The sequence below is a fragment of the Rhinopithecus bieti genome, unplaced genomic scaffold (assembly GCF_001698545.2).
Source record: "Rhinopithecus bieti isolate Rb0 unplaced genomic scaffold, ASM169854v2 scaffold_2314, whole genome shotgun sequence".
In the NCBI taxonomy this organism is placed as follows: domain Eukaryota; kingdom Metazoa; phylum Chordata; class Mammalia; order Primates; family Cercopithecidae; genus Rhinopithecus; species Rhinopithecus bieti.
In genome coordinates this window covers 791,733-811,369 of record NW_016803781.1, presented here as the reverse complement: position 1 = coordinate 811,369, position 19,637 = coordinate 791,733, and positions in this window count along the sequence as shown.

The following is a 19,637-nucleotide window of genomic DNA, read 5'->3' as shown; positions in this document are numbered from 1 at the left end:
GGGGTGTTAGAAAACCAGGATTGAGTAGGATGCAAGCTGGAGTCCCACTGTGAGTTCCATTCGAGGCAGTTTCCTAAAAATAGTCCTGCTGTGGACTATGAACAGATGAGCGTCACCTCCAGTGCCTGGCCCCAGGCTGCTGAGTGGACCTATGAGACAAGGGCTCTCTGAGGCCATCTAGCACCTCCCTTCCCTCGGAACCTACAGATGAGCTAAAAGACTGGCTAGGGCCACCCACTGTGTGAGCGAGATTAGGCGCCCAGGGCTCACACCTCACTGGTTCTCCTTGAATCCTCATAATGGCTTGAAACTTGAGGTGCATTTCGTCCCTTATTCTGTATTTAACAAACACAGAACATTTGTCATTTGCCAGCTCTCGGTGCTTTCTGGACTTAGCTCATGTGATCCTGATCAGAGTGACCCTTTAAAATAGGTACTATTAGTATCCCCATTTCACGGATGTATTAACTGAGACATACAGAGTTAAATCCTTGGCCCAGCACACAAAGCTAGTGAGCTGCAAGCTGGGCCCAGGGTCTCTGCTTCTAATGACCTCACTATGCCACTTGGCCTCTTGCGAAGAGAAACTCATTCCCTTTAGACTTCTCTTTCATTTTCTTCTGATTTCATCAAGAAGAAAGTCTCAACTTGGTGTTAGTCTGCCTTTGACACTTTTCCAATGCTTACTAATATTTTTTAACAAAGAGAGAGCAGGCCTCAGGCTCTGTGCCTTCCTGGCAACCGTGTCTAATGGGAAGTGTTACGAGGGTAGTATGTCCACGAGTAACTTTGGGAAACGCTGTCTTTTGTAGAAATAGATTTTGAGGGATGCTGAGACTTGCACAAGGTCTCTGAACAGGCAGGTCACTCAACAAGAAGTAAAAAAAATTGGTCTTTTTGACCACCTGCTGTCTTGAGCTTTTTCAATCCAATTCAGTTCAAAACCGATTCAACAAACAGCTTTAGAATGACTGGCAAGAGGCATAACGCATATGTGAATACTGTGAGAATCATAAACGTTATACAAATGTAATGGATCATGAATGCATTTTTTTTTATTGGGGGGAACTTATTCCTTTAGCTATACTTCTTTTCCTGCAGATACTTTTAGCCCGAAAGGGTTACAATCCCAAGGAAAGCTTTTTCATAAGCACAAAGAACTAATATTAGCAGATTGGGGTTTCTGTAAATATTCATTGTAATCTGTGACTTGGTGAGCATCAAATTCCACCCTCCCGAAAGCTGCACATTTATAACTTGTGAATTCATAAATATTTACGAATTCACACAATCATCACTGACAAATTATTTCATCTGACAGCTCCACACAGGCTCAGCCTGGTTTTGTGAAATTCTGATCAAATCTCGCGTAAACTTCCCGGGTGACAAGCAGAGACCGAACACAGCTAAAATCACACCAGATCCCACAGAATCTAGTGGGTCAGTAACTGATATTTACAACAACAATAACAACAACTTCAACAAGAGAGATTTTGTTTTATGATGGGCTGCCAGATGTTCTCAACAACTGTACACATATTTATAGAGACAAGTCCAAGTCTTTGAAGGTGTCAAAAAAACGGGGCCTTGTCAGGAGGAGGGAGGTGAGCTTGGAATCTGGACAAGCTGGGTTTGAATTCAGAGTTGGCTATTGAGATCTGTGTGTTCTGTAACAGGTTTCCACACCTTGCTGAGCCTCAGTTTCTCAGGTTTGAATTCAGGAAAATAAAAGCAGCAACATAATAGGATTACTAGAGTGAAACTCTTGGCCCAGGGTCTGCCACATAGTAGGCAGCTCAATACATGTTGGTTTTTTTTTATTATTGTGGCAGTTATCGTTTAAGTCATCATGATTTCCAGCATGACCAAGTTTTCAGTGGGTTTGAATGTAGGCAGAGGAAGAATTGCTTCAAAGTCCTTTTCCTGTGTTTCTCCCTAACGTTGCTTGGGAGATGTTTCTGTGTGGCTTTCATTGTGCCCCCAGAAGTAAATCATGGGTCTCCCACGCAAAGACTGCAGGACACCCTAACCATCCATCCACCAATTGGACTTATTCCTTCATTCATGTACCTTTGCAAGGACAATAAATAACTTCCCTTTTTTATTTTACTTGTTTCCAATTTGGTAATTGAACATCATGCTGGTGAATATGAGTTTGGTTCCAGAGAAGTCGGAAAACCTCTCTTTTTGTTACTCTTGTTTCCTTCATAGCACTTACCAATTGAAACACTAATGTCTTTACTTTTTTCTTATTTACTGTCTCTGTCCACTCACTCTGAAGTCTGCAAAGGCAGGATCTCAACTGCCTTACCATGGATGGGTGGATGGATGGATGGATGGATGGATGGATGGATGAATGAATAATGGTTGGATGGATAGGAAAGAGGGAAAGAGGAAGGAGAAAAGTGGGAAAGAAAGGAAGAGAGGAAAGGAAGGAGAAAGGAAGAAAGGAAAAAAGGGAGAAAAAAAAAAGGGAATAAAGGAAATGAAAAACTCCCACCATTGCTGACCAGGGTTGAATAAGGAGACCTCAAGCCATGTCTGGAGGAGAAAATCTGACTCTGGTGATGAGAGCTAGTTCTGCCTGTGGCTTAGCTTGGCCCTGGCAGATGGAAGCAGTCCGATTTATTACAATGATTATGGTTTAGCTTTGACTCAATGCCAGGCACTGGAGTCCTGCTGGGGCAGCTATAAAGGCTGGATCAGGCCATGCTATTCCTTGGCTTAAAATATCTAGTAGCTTCCCATAGTGCCCCACGTAGCTCTGGTTATCCCACGTGCCCCTGCCTCCATGGCTGCCCTGGACACCTTCTATTTTTTGAACAAATCCATCTCATTCTCATCTCAGGGTTCTTGCACTTGCTGTTCCCTCTGCCTAAAACCTGACCCCACCCTGCCAGTTCTTCCCTCTATCTGCACTCATCACCCTTTACCCAATCACTCTCTTTTTGTTACTCTTGTTTCCTTCATAGCACTTACCAATTGAAACGCTAATGTCTTTACTTTTTTCTTATTTACTGTCTGTCCACTCACTCTGAAGCCTGCAAAGGCAGGATCTCAACTGCCTTACCATGGATGGATGGATGGATGGATGGATGGATGGATGGATGGATAATGGTTGGATGGATGGATAATGGTTGGATGGATAGGAGAGAGGGAAGGAGGAAGGAGAAAAGTGGGAAAGAAAGGAAGAGAGGAAAGGAAGGGGAAAGGAAGGAAGGAAAAGAGGGAGAAAGAAAAAAGGAATAAAGGAAATGAAAAAAACAAGATGGAAGGATGAATGGATAGATAAATGGACAGTGGATGGGTGAGAGGAAAGGAGGGAGGAAGGGAGGAACAGAGGGAAGGAGAGAGGTTAGATGAACCTAGTATTTCCCAAACTCAGTTGACCACAAAACCTTCTTTGTCAAAGACACACCTGTTTATAACACAAGAAAGTCACTTTGGGAAAGAAAACAAAACCACTCAGCACTCTGGTCCCATTACAGAGAGAAAGGACACACAGTCATAGCCCTGAGCTCTGGTCTATATACATACACTATTTTATTGATTTGCTTGCTTTTTTTTTTTCACCTTCTTACCTTCCCCCAGACAGCAACCACCTGATCACACACAGGCACAGGCACCACAGGGCGCCGGGCACCACTTTGCCGCTGCAGCTCGGCCCAGAGCCTGCCGTTGGCACATCGAACCCACTGTGCAGTTGCTCAGCCCGTCTGCCTCCTCTGTGAGCCACGGGTCCTCAGAGCGTCAGCAGAACAGCCGGGCCCGACTGCAAAGCCCGCGGTAGCACCAGCCTCGGAGGGAAACGAGATCTTGAATGGAAACATATGGATCTGAGAGGTGTGGGAGTCTGTCTTTTTTAAATTGCATCAAACCCTTCCCTTGCCTTGAGAGCTCTATGTGTTTCAAAGGCGCTGAACGCGATGGCAGGCTGCAGCTTGCTTTTCCCTGTTCACCTGCCTTCAGAGTGCCGAAAAATAATGAACCTCTCCCCTCACCCCACCTTCAGCCTGCACAAGGAAGAAGGAAAACAAGCAGCCACCTTCTTCCTAACCGTTTAACATGTCTCGACGCCTTCTTTTCTCCCAGAGAAGGAATTGGCATTTTTTTATATTCCTCTTTTTGCAAGAGGTGTTTGTGCTGTGCAGATCAAACCCCTTTATTCCCAGTTTCTTGTTGGCTCCTGTGTTCTGAAACTTCAGAATGCTGTAGTAGCGAAAGCAGGGCTGGGGCCTGCAGAAAACGAGAGGAAGCACTGGCTTGCAGATAGCAGAGTTCTCATTCATTCATTCATTCACACAGCAAGCATTGCACACTCAGCCTGCCCAGGAACTTTCATTCACTCATCCATCCATCCATCCATCCATCCATCCATCCATCCATCCACCCACCCATCCATCCACCCATCCATCCACTCATCCATCCATCCATCCATCCATTCATCCATCCATCCACCCACCCATCCATCCACCCATCCATCCACCCATCCATACACCCATCCATCCACCCATACACCCACTCATCCACCCACTCATCCATCCACCCACTCATCCATCCACCCATCCACCCACCCATCCATCCACCCATCCATCCACCCATCCATCCACTCATCCACCCACTCATCCATCCACTCATCCATCCATTCATTTATTGGGTTTCCCACTATGTGCCTAGCATTATGCCGGGAACCAGGACCACACATTCAAGTTTCAATAACACCATTTCAGAGACCACACTGCAGCTTGCAGATGCAAGGCCGGCTTTATTTTTAGCAGGAAAGCTAGTCAGGAAGCTAAATTGGCACAGGCTATCCCAAAGAAAGGCTTCAATGCCTGTAGGTAAAAGTCAGAAAAGGGGATGGAAGTGAGGAGTCAGGAGTGAGAGGCGCTATGCACATTTGATTCAGGACTCACCAACACCCTGCCAAGAGCACGAATAGTCCCATTTTGCTGATGGGAAAACTGAGGCTCAGAGACATGAAGAGGTGGAAGCAAGCTCATGCAGCAGGAAGATGGGCACAGGTCTCTGTGTGGTCAGTAAATGACCAGAGCCACAATAATTGTGTAATCAGGACACGGTGGGAGGGGCATAAAGGGGGTCACCAGCTTTGTCACATTTTGTCCTTACTATGGCCCCTATGAGGAGGGCAGGGCAGGTTTTCTTATTGCCACTGTTTTGCAGATGAGGAGACCTAGGCTCTGAGAGGCTCAGGTTTATTTAAGGTTGCACGAGTGACAAAATCAGGATTGATTTCAATGCTTCCCCCTGCCATCCCCCCAACACAGTCAGCTCAGCCAGAATCTACCCACACATGGCAGCTTGGAGGACACTTGGAGCCCCAAGTGTGGCTTTTCCCGACAAAGCCAGCCCTCAATTATTGGGAAGTGCCTCCCCCTGCCATTTCTGGATCCATTTGACAAAAATAAATAAAGCTGGGGTCTGACTCTGCGGTGATAAGATGACAGGGGTGGACAGACGGGGAGGTCAGCTGGCTTTGCAATGCCACTGGCGAGAACAGACAGCATTCCCCACCACTAATGGGGTTCCTACACACACCCCCACACTCAGCCTTGGGGAAGTGCTGCTAATTGAATCTGCATAAGAACCTAAGCCTACACCACTCCTTCCTGTCCATTTGATCTGATTACTTTTTTGTTATAGTAGCAATACCTTTACTAATGTTGTTATGATTAAGGGGACAGGAATCTAAGAAAGGATAGATATGTTAAAGTCACATGGCCCTTCCTCTTCCTCCCAGCCCACTCCCCACCCCAGCTGGAAAAAATTTAAACAGTTTTCAGGAAACGTGGGCTCTGTGTTAGGTTAGGGCAGTAAAGGACTTTGCGTGTGTGTGTGTGTGTGTGTGTGTGAGAATCAAAATGCCTGGATAATTCATTTTTTTCTTGGGTTGTTCCAAACTGTCTTCTTTCCTTCCCTCTTCTTCTCCTCTACCTGAGAAGATGTTATTTTTGTTTTAAATGGAGATTATTATCCTTCAAACAGAAATATTGCCTCCAAATTTGGAGTAAGCAGATAATGAGGCCACTCTGGTAATTTCACACTGATGACAAGAGAAACATCTACATGACTGATTGACAGTTGCCACGGGAAAAGCAGAACCCTCCGAAATCCCTCCTCGGCTGGCTGCAGAAGGGTGGGTGGTGCGGGAGGGGACCGGGGCTGAGAGCTGGTCTGGTCTGAGGAAGCAGGGAGGCCTGGTGGTCCTGTGACCTCTGCCCACAATCTGTGGGGTCTTCACCACCTCATCAGACATTCGAGCTGACAACTGTGTGAAATTGAAATTGTGGAGTTGATTAAATGATGTATTTAAGGCTTCATGAAAGGAGGAGGTGGGTATGGGAGTGAGGAGGGGAGGAGTGGGGAGAGATGAAGGAGAGGGGAAGAGGGAGGGGGCAAGAGGAAGAGGGATAGGAAAGGAGAGAAAGGAAGAGAGTGAGGAGAGAGAAGAAGAGACAGGGAGAGATGGGGAGAGGGGAGAGAAATGGAGAATGGGAGACAGAGGCAAAAGGAGGCAGAGGCAAGGAGGAAGATGGAGAGGAAGGAAGAAAAAGAAAGAGGAAGAGGTGAAGGGGAAAAAGAGAATTGAGAATTTGGAAGGAGAAAGAGAAGAAGAAGGGAGGAAAGAAAAAAAGATGAAACATACAGGAAAAAAGGAAGAAAAGATGGAGGAAAAGAAATGAGACGAATATCCCCAGGAGAGAAAGATAAGAGGAAGAATACCGGAGGAGGAAGGAAGAGGAAAGAGAAAGAAAGAGAGAGATGATGGTGCAGGGAAGGGAGAGGAAGAGAGGAAGGGGCCCCAGCTGGGGAGGGGGAGGCCGTGCAGACAACGCTGGGAGGGCTGGTGGAGGAGCAGGAAGTCTGGGGGCTCAGATGCGCGCCCCCCGTCCACCCCCTCTCTCCCCTGTAATGTGGGGAGGGTTTATCTCACCAGGAGCAGCAGGCTCAGTCACTGATCTAATCAAATTATTCAGCATTAAAAAACTGCCAAGACATTCCAGTACTTCAGCTCCCAGAGACCCAGCTGGGATCAAATGCTAATCAACATCGCCACGATATTTATTCCCACTGTCAGGCTGCTGCGTGTTTGTTTTCCGAGGACTGCATACTAAAGCGGAGGAGCGAGATGGATCGGCCCAGTGGCCGGGGGATGAGGAGCCGAGGACGGCAGGGAGGAGGCCGGGCAGGTGGGGAAGAGAAGCCCGGACCCAGGAGAGACACCCACAGAGCTCACAGGGCGGGGCAATGGCCCCGAAATCACCCCACCAAAATGTCCAGTGGCCTTTTCAAAGATGCCTGCTCCTCATCTCCACTCTCGTGAGTCCCATTTCCAGGCAAGTCAGCAGCCGGTTTGGGCTCAGGGAGGCTGACCTTTGAACTCAGCCTCTGATTCCAGGCACACGGTTTAACCTCTTTGGGCTTTCTGCTCTCTCCTCTGTCGCCTGGGGCCCTAAGCTCACCCCATCAGCTTGCCAGGGATTCACTGAGAGGAAGGTGATAAAAGAAACAGGTCCAGACGGATGCCTACCCGGGCCCTCGCTGTGTGCCTGTGTGCAGCTTACTTAACCTCTCTGTGCCTCAGGTTTTCTCCTCGGTAACTGGGGATAACACTAGTGACCGATCCCACGAGGTTATCTGTTTAAGTGAATTAATACACAGAAAGCATATATGAGCACTCAGTATATGTTAGGAATAATGACTAGCTCTCCACATTTTTGCAAGAGGTGGATGAAATAATGCGTGTAAAATATTAGCAGGGGAGCTGGAATGGATGAGATCTGATCATGATGATCAGGCTGAAAGAATGAATCAAATGCCCACACGGTCACTGCGTTCAGGTTGCTGGGTTCTTACCTCTCTCAGGGATCCCTCCCTGGATCGCAGAGGGGCATCTAAGCCGAGATCACAGGCCCCCGATGCCTTCCCTGTAGGGGCAGCAGAAACCAGAGAGGACCCGCCCAGACTCATGCCTGAACTTGGCACCCTTCTCCTGGGATCCGGCCCACCCCTCACCCACTCCCTGAAGGTCACAGCACAGGGGGGAAGACGAATTAATTTCCTTTGTTTTTCAGAGTTTCATTTTTTAAATTACAGCCTTCCCTCCTCTCTAATAAATACTCAACAATTAAAGCTTTTTTTCCCAAAGTGTGATTTCAACATTTCAATGTCCCTCCCCTCCTGTCACCTTCGCTGCCATAAACAGATTCGTAAAAACTGCTTTTGACGCCCCAGCTGCCATTAGCCACTTAAAATCCCGTAATTATCATCCTATCACGGGCCTGTTAACGAGCAGTAAAAATAAGGCCATTGAATATGGTAATTTATTCGTAAATTAGCCTAATGAGAATAGGTTTCAGACACTGTTTACTTGCGGGCTGCCTACGCCAGGCCCAGGCAACAGCGACAGGAGCTATGCCTGGGAGGGCGGCCGGGCACCCACCGGGTGGCAATGCCCCCTCCCTGTGGCTCTGCACCCAGGCATCCATTCTTGTTCCCTTCGTCAAGATGGCATCTGGCTCCGTGGGCTGTGGGGACAAGTGACAACGCTTCCTGCCCTAGCCTGGCTCCAGACAGTAAGACATGAATGCCAGGGCCTGTGGTCAGTGTTGATCACTACTGGGAAAGCTTTACATGCTTGGTGACCTTGGGCATATCACTCTGTGGCCCTCAGTTTTCTCATCTGCAAAATGGGATTAATGTGCCAACTAATGGAGTTATTTTGAAGATGAAACGAGGTAATATACAGAAATGCTTGGAACAGGGCCTCGCACAGAGGTAGGTGCTTTCTACATACGTGATAGCCACTATTATGATTATTGGGACGTTAGCCTCAGCAGATAAAATCCAGGGCTGGCTAACTCACCCTAAAAAAGCATCCCTACTATAGTGAGTAAAATAGTGGCCCCCTGCCCCCTGAAGTTACATCAACTTGGAACTCAGCATGTGATTTTATTTGAAAACAGGGTCTTGGAAGGTGTAATTAAATTAAGATCAGGTTGTGCTGGATTAGGGTGGGCCCTAAATCCAATGACGGGTGTTCTTTTATCTTTTTCTTTATTTTTTTCTTTTCTGAGATAGGGTCTCCCTCTGTCACCCAGGTTGCCAGGCTGCAGTGCAATGGCATGATCACAGTCACTGCAGCCTTGATCTCCCCAGCTCAAGCAATCCTCTTACCTCAGCCTCCCAAGTAGCTAGGACCACAGGCACGTGCCACCATGCCTGGCCAATATCGGACAATTTTTTTAGAGACAGGTCTCGCTACGTTGTCCAGGCTGGTCACAAACTCCTGGCCTCAAGCAAACTGGTGTTTTTGTAAGAAGAGGAGAGAACACACAGAAACTTGAAGAAGAGGAGAAGGACATGTGAAAATGGGGACAGAGACTGGAGAGATGCAGCCACAAGGCGAGGGACTCCTGGGGCCACCAGAAGCTGGAAGAGGCAAGGAAGGATGATGCCAAGATTTTAGCCTGAATGCCTGGGAGAAGAGAGGCGCCATTTTCTGAAACTTGGCTTTGGCTAAAATCTGGGCGGAGGAAAGAGCCTGGGGCTTGAGTTGGGCTCAGCCGTACCATAAACCAGGTGTCCAATGGTCAGTGGAGCTCCGTGAGGGCAAAAACTCTGTCCTCTCAACTTGACCAGCATATTATGTATGTAATGAATATTTGCTGAGCAAACCACACACCAGGCACTTCGCTAGGCCTGGCCCAGTTGTGCAAAGCCCCAGTCTGCCCACCAGGACTCCAGGCTGACAAGTGCAGCAGGTATCAAAGGAACTTTTGTGGGAGGTACTTTTACTTTCCACTGGGTGAGTCTGCGGCCTCTGAAGCCCAGAGAAGGCCCCAACCAGGCCAGGGGTCTCAGGGACATCTTACTGGGTATGTGGGCTTCATTCCTGTGTTGATTGTTCAGTAGGGAGGAACTGCCAAGTCCCCAAGGTGATAATGGAACACGACGCACACTAAGGCCAGCAAGTGAATGTGCCCGAGCCTCGGTTTCCTCATCTGTAAAATGGACCCAATGATCTATACCTCCTAAAACCTGATGGGGCATGACTGAGATCTAGCACATCAAGTGTGTAACATGGTACTAGGCTGTATGCAGCAAACAGAAGCTGCCATTGTGGCAGCTGTGGTCATTATTAGCATTCTTAGCTACCCAGCTCCTCCTCTGAGTCTGCAAAGCCTGGCAGCTTGGCTGGGAGTCCTGACTTCTCTACCTCATCACCCTCTTCTCCCTCTACCCTCATCTTGCTCCAGATCCCTTTGTCCCCTGAACACTCCACCTGGAACCAAACATGAGGCAGACCCCAAGATTCAATCCCTTAAGGAGAACGGCATTGTTCTCATGCTCCAGATGAGGAAACTGAGGCTCAGAGAGGTGAAGGGACGGCCCAGGGTTACCCAAACTTGCTGCCTACTTTGCCTGAACCAGCCTAGTGCTCCCTTGCTCCCCTTTAATCTGGTCCCAGTGCTGCCCCAAGGCTCTCCTAGCACCTGAGGCAGTGACACATCCAACTCAACGCCAAACCCAGACCAGGCTCGAGGCACCTGTGACTGAGCTCCTAGCTTTCTCCCCAGGCTAGAGGTGGAGCCTGGAAGCGCTGGATTCTAGTCCTGTTTCTGCCCCTGACCATTGCTGTGTGACTGCAGGCAAGCCTCTTACCTTCTCTGGTTCTCTGTTTTTATATATGTAAGTGATCAATATAAATTATCAATACTTACAGGGATTTATTATTATGGTGATTAAATGAAGAGAGCTGATATCCATAGAGGTTTATCAACCACCTCCCAGTGCCTTGCTTGGTGTGTGAGGAATGGCAGAGGCAGCTGGCAGCAGGACCATAAATTAAGTAATTAAACCAATATTTATTGAGCACTTTCTAAATGCTAAGCACTGGTGAGCCAAACAGACACAGTCTCTGCCTTGGGGCTCACAGTCTGGTAGGGAGATGGACACTTTCTTCATTATCACTGGGTAGATGTAAACTGCACATGTGACAAGAGGTCACATAATAGGAAAATGGAACGTGGTGTCATGAGCGGAGACTTGACATAGCTGGGGGTCAAGGAATGCCTCCCTGAGGCCATCGTCACTGAAATGGATGGTCTCTGGAACAGAGACCTAAAGGAGGACAAATGGACCAAATAAGAGGAGCAGACAGAGTGCTCCAGGCAGCACAGATGGCACATGCAAAGGCCCTGGGGCAGGGAGAGCCCAACAAAATGCCAGTGTGGCGGGAGCCTAGATGTGGAGGGGGCACTGATGTGGGACAAGATGGGAGCAGTGAGCAGCGGCCAGGTTATACAAGAGCCTTATAGGCCCTGAAGAATAGTCAGACCTTCATCTCAACGTTGGTGGAGGGTTTAGCTTGAAGTGAGGGCACCTGAACAAATCAGTGTATGGAAAATGGTGAGAGGGGTCATATAGCATTAAAGAAGTAAGTTAGAAAGTTCTTTGATTCATGGCCCAGAAGGAAAAAATAAAAGCAGGGAGCAAAGGATGCCAAGTACAGATATTCAGGTTGTGGACTGCACAAAGGTCTTGCAGAGCCATATCCTTGCCTTCATGGCCCAGAAAGAAAAATGAATAAAGGCAGGAAGCAAGGGATGTCAAGTACAGATATTCAGGTTGTTGACTACACAAGGGCCTTGTAGGGGTAGGTCCACCTGAAGAACGGATTCTTTTCTCTACCTCCCATTTTCTCTCTATTGCTCTCCTTTCCCTGCCCTGACTCCTCATGATATAACCTTCCTGACTTAGGCTTAAGTTCTCATGCCTTCGACAGCGTCCTCGCAGATTGCAGGAGCCAGATGTATCTCAGATGTATCTCAGCAACTCACCTCAGCCCTGATCCTCCCACTTTCATAAGAGAGTGAAATAAGGCTCAGAGAGATCCAGCGACTTTTCCAAGATCACACAAGCCCAGAGTGGGCAGAACCATGGTTCATGCTAAAATCTGCTGGCCTGTCTAGGGTTTTTTCTCTCACTGTGGTTGTCAGGAAGCAAACCACCAATTCAGATGTCACCACTGCTGGCACGTCCTTGGGCAATCTGTCCCTTTCCGGAGCCTGTCATAGGCCATGAAAGAAAAGTGGGGCCACATTTCTGATTTCTATTTGCTCCTCAGGACCCAATCTCTAGCTCGCACTTTGCTCACACCCTTGCAAAAGAAAGGGCCATGTTAGACTGAAGCCAGAGCCATCGGGACCTGGATTTGTTCTTTCCTTGAAACCACAGGAGACCCATGGCTTCACCTCCAGATCCACAACTTAAACCACCATATATTCAGATCCTTGTAAAAGTTTGGACCCACAGGCAACATTTTGAAAATCACACAGCCCCATTACTCCCCTTCATGGCCTCATCACCTCGACTTCTGCTGGGGACCTGGGCCATTTTTCTTCCACCCCCCTGACAGAGGCTGTGAGTTTTCAGGGGCAATGGTGATGAGGTTTCTGACCCACTTTTGACCAAACGGATTTCCAACTGCATTTGAAAAGGAAAATATCTTTCCAATGTACCAAATAATGAAAAATGACTGGGCGAGTTTATAACTGTTGATTTAGCCACCAACTTCCCCCCAGCCCTGACTCCGGTTCTCCGGAGGTTTTCATTGAGCATTAATTCACTCTCTTTCTCAGCACACAAAGAAATAGGTCCTTCTGAATCCATTCTGCAGCGTATTAGCTTCAAGGCCTGTTGGAAATGGTTTAGCATCTGCTCTTAATAGACACCACAGCATGTGGGGTGGGCGAGGGCTGGGATGGGGTCTCACGGCCTCAAAGAATAGACATGAAATTTCAGGGAAGCAGCACGTCGAGAAACTGTTGCCTGGAACAACCACAGAATATAGCAGGGAAGGTGGCTTTTGGAGGCCTCAAGAGGCACAGAAGTGAACTAAGCCACTCATAAGCCCTCCAACCCATTCAGCCACAAAGAAGATCAAGGTAAGGAGTCAAAAATGAATGCTGGGCTGGAGCTTTTCTGGCTATGCTGCTTTTGAAACATGCTGGGAGTTTTTTTAAAAATATTTTTTATTTTTTGAGATAGAGTCTTGCTCTGTCACCCAGGCTGGAGTGCAGTGGTGCAATCTCGGCTCATTGCAGCCTCCACCTCCCAGGCTCAAGCGATTCTCATGCCTCAGCCTCCTGAATAGCTGTGACTACAGGTGCATGCCACATCACCTGGTTAATTTTTGTATTTTTAATAGAGATGGGATTTTGCCATGTTGGCCGGTTTGGTCTCTAACTCCTGGCCTCAAGTGATCCGCCAACCTTGGCCTCCCAAAGTACTGGGATTACAGGCATGAGCCACCAGGTCCTGCCACACTGGGAGCTTTTAAAATCCCCAATGCCTGGCCACACCTCAGATCAATTGCATGAGAATGTCCAGGGAAGGAGCCCAGGAATCTGCATTTTCTTAAATTCCTACAGGTGGTTCCAATGTGCAGTGAAGATTGCGAACCATTGAGCTAGGGCTGCTAAGACCTGTAGTTCTCAAGGTAGATAGCCCAGACCAGCCAGCATCAGCATCAACTGGGAGCTTGTCAGAAATGCAGACTCCTGGGCCCAACCCAGGAGTTGAATCGAACACTCCTGGACTGTACCCACCCATCTGTGTTGTCACAAGGTCTCCAAGAGATCCTGATGCTTGCACAAGTTTGGGAGCTACTGAGCTGGACATTAGCAGGGTAGGAAATATGTATTCATCCTTCCAGTCATTCCCTCACTCCACCAACTGCTCATGCTTTCAGCATACGGTATCCCTACTACGAGCCAAGCACTGTGCCAGATATTGGGGATCCATTAATAGGGCAGAGGTGGTGAATTATTTTGCATTCAAAGAGCTTGCAGTCCCTATATGGAGTTTTCCAGATAATAGAACCAAAGATGGTCATCAAAGTAGGAAAGGATTTGAGCTGAGCCTTCCAATAACAGCCTCAGTTTCTCTCTTTTCTCTGCCTGTGTGCATCCAGTGTGAGCGGCTCACATCACTGCAAAGGAATCCGTGTGTGTACTGTCTCACTCACTCAACATTCATTTAGCAGATGCTTCATTAAGCATCTACACAGTTCCAGGTTCTGTGATAGAAGCTGGAGATTGAGGAGGGCCCAAGTCTCCCAAATGACAAACTCCAAAGGTAAGTAGAACAGGTGAGAATAAAAGAGGGTTCAGAGCAGACTGTTCTTGTTGGAAACTCACCCATGACAGATGGCAGCGTGGATCTTCCCTGTCTGGCCAGACCTGAATACTAGCCAGTTTCCTTCTCATGTGTAGAGGCAGAAAATTATAGCAATCAAAACTATAGACTCTGTCCCCAACAGCCTGGGTTTATACCTGGCTCTGAGGCTTACTAGCTGGACGGCCTTGAGCAAGTTATCTTATTTCTTCATGCCTCACTTACTTGATCTATAAATTGGGAATATAAACAGCACCAGCCTCATTGCGTTGTTGCAAGAATTAAATGAGAATTGGAACACTTAGAACACTGTCTGACATGTACGAATTATTAGTCGTACTAATCATAAACATTACTTTTGAAAAAGTTGCTTGAAAATAAACTTCATTTTAAAACAGATTGCTTTTCACGTGTACTGGAGATCTTCCTTCTTCAATGATTACTGTAGGGAATCCATTTTATAAAAGGAATAACTTGAGTAACCATATGTTGAATTTGCTTAACATGAAGTAAACATGTCACCTGTTTCTGAGAGTGACAGAAAGGGAGCTTTGCTAGGACGTGTGGCAGGATTATTATGAAACTCTCATCTCAGATGGATCCGAAAATCCCTTCAAGTCCCTGATTTTGCATCCATGGTGGTCTGCCTTCTCTCCTTCCTTTCCCCTGATAGTTCCTTCAATACTGGGAAATAAGAAGATGTTTTAACTGAGAGCTAGTAAGGGACAACACATTCTTCCTTCTTAATATGTCAGGATGGGAAATATTAAGAACTTCTATGAATCCACAAGCCACCCTTGCTCTGAAAATGGCTTCCCTATATATTTGTCTCCACTTCCTGTCTCACAGGAAGTGGCCACCTCCCATCTTTGTGGCATCATAGCCAAAGTGCTTTGCCTAAAATCACTCATCTCTTCCAAGTCCCTGGCATGGGCTACCCATCACTGTCTTACTGCCAGTGACCCAGGACCACTTATGAGCATCTGGGCCCAAGAGATGATCTCAGACTTTTCACAACTATTTCAGGTATCAAAAAGATGGAAATAAAGTCAAAAGCTGTGCTGAGATTCAACCATCAACATCCCAAAAGGAGGATTCTGTTTCCCAGCATTTTTTGCCAAGGATGATCTCAGATTCGTCTGTTTCCATTCAGAGTGAGCAAAGGCCTCAATTTTAATAAGGGTGTGGTTCTGTCTCTCCCTCTCCTGTTCCTGAAATTGGGCTTGGTGGGGACACTGATGGTCAGAACAGGAGAGAATCCAGAGAAAAGTATCTTTACCTTGGCAGCCCATGATGTCTGCTACCTACGAGGGTTTGAGCATCTCTCCTTGAGGCTCTGCCTTCACACAATTCCCTCTCCTGTGAACCTCTGTCTGCCTCATCTCCATAGGATTCGTCTTTTTAATGTTGAACATTTATTTTGAGAATAGAGAGTTGGATAAGATATGACTTTGTCTTATGGAGCTCACAGCTGGAACACAGGATGGGGGCAAGCAGACAAATGCACAGACAGTTAAACACAGTTGCAAGAAGCATGGCATTTGGGGAAAGCAGTGCTTAAAATCATGGGGAAGAGGCAGGAAGGTTCTGTGAGCAAAATACAGAGTGAGAGAGGGTTGTGTAGCAGCCCTGTTGGAAACTTACCTGCATCCTTCAGCCTTATTAATTCAGTGTGCTCAGCTATAGGTGTCTTTGAGTCTTAGGGATTGTTCTAGAGATCCACAGGGTAGGCTGCAAGTGTCAAGGAATTCTCCTGCCCCAACCCAAAGCAGCTCTCAGCTAGTGACTCTCGGGAGATGATGTATCAATACCCCAGCTCCCTCACTCCTCAGGTGGGATGACTTCTGAAGCTTGGATTTTAGGGTTTTCTAGAATTTGTCTGCTGGAGTAAGCTCCAGTCACCCACACTGATAACTGGCTTTATGACATACCCTTTATTGACTGGATTATTTCTCCCACTCCCATCTTGGGGCTTCCTGGAATCCCCTCCCCAAAAATATTTCTTGCCTCTAGTTCCTTATGTCAAAGTCTGCTTCTGGGGAAATTTAAACTAAGATAGTTTGTGAGGAGGAGAGCGATGTGGTCTGGTTTGGGTTTCTGAAGAAGGGCCACTCTTTTTGTCCCTGTGGTTGGAAAGAGTCTCTGAGTTGGACAATTATTAATTACATTTTCATGTCCTAGAGTGGACAGGAGAGAGAGAAGGCAGCCAGTTATGATATTCCCAGATGGCTAGGACATAGACCATTCTTCCAGACCTGGAAATGCTAACAATGTTTCATTACCACATCCCTGACCAGCTTAAAGCAACCTTCATCATACCCAAATCAAATACCTGTGTGGAGAGACTAAATCTGGCTAACAGCAACACAGCCCACCCTGACTCATGTGCTCACACATGCACTCAATAGGAAAACAAGGCCGGGTGTGGTGGCTCGTGCCTGTAATCCCAGCATTTTGGGAGACCTAGGTGGTCATATCACCTGAGGTCAGGAGTTCGAGACCAGCCTGGCTAACATGGTGAAACCCCATCTCTACTGAAAATACAAAAAAAAAAAAAAAATTAGCTGAGTGTGGTGTGGGCACCCATAATCCCAGCTACTCGGGAGGCTGAGGCAGGAGGATCACTTGAACCTGGGAGGCAGAGGCTGCAGTGAGCCAAGATTGTACTACTGCACTCCAGCCTGGGCGACAGAGTGAGACTCTGGCTCAAAAAAAAAAAAAAAAAAAAAAAAAAAAAAAAAAAAAAAAAAAAAAAAAAAAGTAGGAAAACAGAAGAAAAGGGCACTGCAAACTGGAAGTTGTCCTAAGATAGGATGGCACAGAGGGGATCTCCTAAATGAGCATGATCTTTCTTCCCGACCCTTCCTTCCAGGCTGTAATCATGAAACATTGTTAGCATTTCTCCTAATGCATCCTACAGAGCTCAAATATTTTCAGAGTCCCTACTTTGTGTACCCACGATTGCACCTCTGCCTATTTTTTAAAGTCCAAGAATAGCCTAGACCAGCCAGATGCTTATAGATCCTGCCAATAACCAGGCCCAGCTTTGCAAGAGCTTTGCAAGAGGTCAAGCTTTGCTTTGCAAAGGCCCAGCTTTGCACAGGGTCAAGATGCTCCTGGCCCTGCTGGCTCCCAGAGAGCATTCCTCTCCTCTCCTAAGCCTCACAACTCCCAGGAGCAGATTCTGCAGATGGAAGCCCCGAGGTCCAGGGAGTTTACAGGATTCACCCAGGGTTGCTCTGCTTAGTAGGTGCCGGATTCAGGGCCAGGGGGACCCAGATCCAAGGCACCTGGTCTGGCATATTTTCAGGCCCAGAGATGGGGAGTAATCTGTCCAAGGGGACTACTGACACAGGACAAATGAGAGAGTATTCATTGAATACCTATTGCATGCCATGGGGTGACGGTGGGCAGGGCCACATGGTCCCCAGCTGCTGTACTCTCCAGAGGGATGATCAGATTCGTCTAGTCTCAAGTGTCCTTTACATGGCCAATTGCCATGTGTGTCTCATGATTCAAAAGGAGAAATTAACATTTAATAGAAAAGAAAAAAGAAAGAGACGGAGGAAGAAGGGAGGAGGGGAAGGAAGGAAGGAAGGAAGGAAAGGGAAGGGAAGGAAAGGAAGGGAGGGAAGGAAGGGGGAGGGAGGGAAGGAAGGGAGGATGGAGGGAGGAAGGATGGAGGGAGGGAGGGAGGAAGGATGGAGGGAGGGAGGAAGGACGGGAGACAAACCTCAGAAGGGCTGTCCCTCAGGGACATCGAGTGGAATATGAATACTAATTTCTAACCCCACTTCCAACTCCTGAGTGCTTTATGCCGGGCTACAAGGTTCTTAGTGTCTCAGTATCTCAGTGTTCTGATTTATCTGATGGAAGCCTGCTTGGTCTATTCATATATTGCATTCTTAAACACAGAGTAACAACAACAGCAATGACAGCAATACTAATAGCACTCCAATAGAGCTTGCTTTGTGCTCATCCCTGTTCAAAGTGCTCCCCAACTTTGGCTCCTTGGATGCTCAGAACATCCCTCTGAGCAGGCACTGATGCTGTCCCCCTCACATGCACAGAAACCGAGACACGAGTGTGGTCAAGTCATTCATGCAGGGCCACCAGGCTGGGGATGGGCAGAGCTGGAGTGTGTGGGCACAGGATCAGGGTTTGTCACCACTGTGCTGCACTGCCTGTGCACTCCAACCAGGCCTCACGCTGATGGGGACATCGCAGTGCATGGGAGAACATTCATGGCGTGGCGCCAAGGACGCAGCAGGTGCTAGGTACCACCTGTTCCTTGCGTGGCCCGCTCACTTTCGGTCCCAAAATAATCTGCCTCCTGAATCTGCAACCTTCCCCCCACCTGCTGGGCATTCTCTTAATTCAACCAAAGCCTCGTCCTGTCCCCATTAGGATGGCCACTCCCAACAGGAGTTCCCGGCCCGTGAAGGCCAACCCGTCGGGGCTCGGCACCCCATTATCATTCTGCCACTTTCCAAAGGAAATTATAAGCACTTTGTGTCAACCCTCATCTGTCCCGGCAGCCGCACCGCAGGAAAGCGATTGAGGTCAAAGAAGGCAGACAGCCTACCCATCACACCCGCCGCGGCCATTCCTCATGTAGTGACATGCAATCTCCCGCCAAGGGTCACCTCTGGGGAAGCGATTCCTTCAAGCCCAGAGCAAGTGCCAAATTGCAGCTTTGCCGAATGATCATGTGGAACACATTGAAAATAGCCGCCTCAGTACTAAATGCTTAACCAAAGCAGCCCCTTCCGCTGGCATAACCAGGAGCGTATTTACTGTAAATATATTAACGGAGTCATGCTGCAGCACATGGCCCAGGAGTCCGCTTCCCAGGCAGCAAAGAGCAAGCCTCCGCCGGGCTGGGAAGGAACAAGCAGCGAAGCAGAGGATTGTGTCCGCCAGGAGAAAGAAGAGGCAGGAAAAGGCACCCAGGACAGAGGAGCCTCCTGCAGGCCCCACAGCCCCACCCGACAGAGGAGTGGCGAGAAGGGGATTTGGCGTTCTGCATCTTGCCGACACCTCTGTGCCCCACGAAATCTGAGAGTTAAGACTGACTCCAAGAGAAGTGGGGTTTGTGTTTCTCCTTCATTTCCTGCTCACATGGTGAAGTCCGTAGTGTGACAGCTCTGAACTCCACAGGATGAATCAGGGTCAGGGGACAGGAGAGGAGGAAAGAAGGAGCAAGAGAAAGGGGAGAGAGACAGACGAGACGGGAGAGTGATGGCGAGAGACAGAAATATGGATGAGAAACGGGGAAAAAAACCGAGAAGATGATTAGAAGCCTGAAAGACAGAGAAAGCAATCTAAGATGAGAAAAAGAGCACTGGAGAAAGAAAACATTCTGGAGGAGAGAGAAGGAGGGGCAGAGAGGGGAACAAGGAGGAGGTGGAGAGAGGAAGATTGAGAGGGCATGA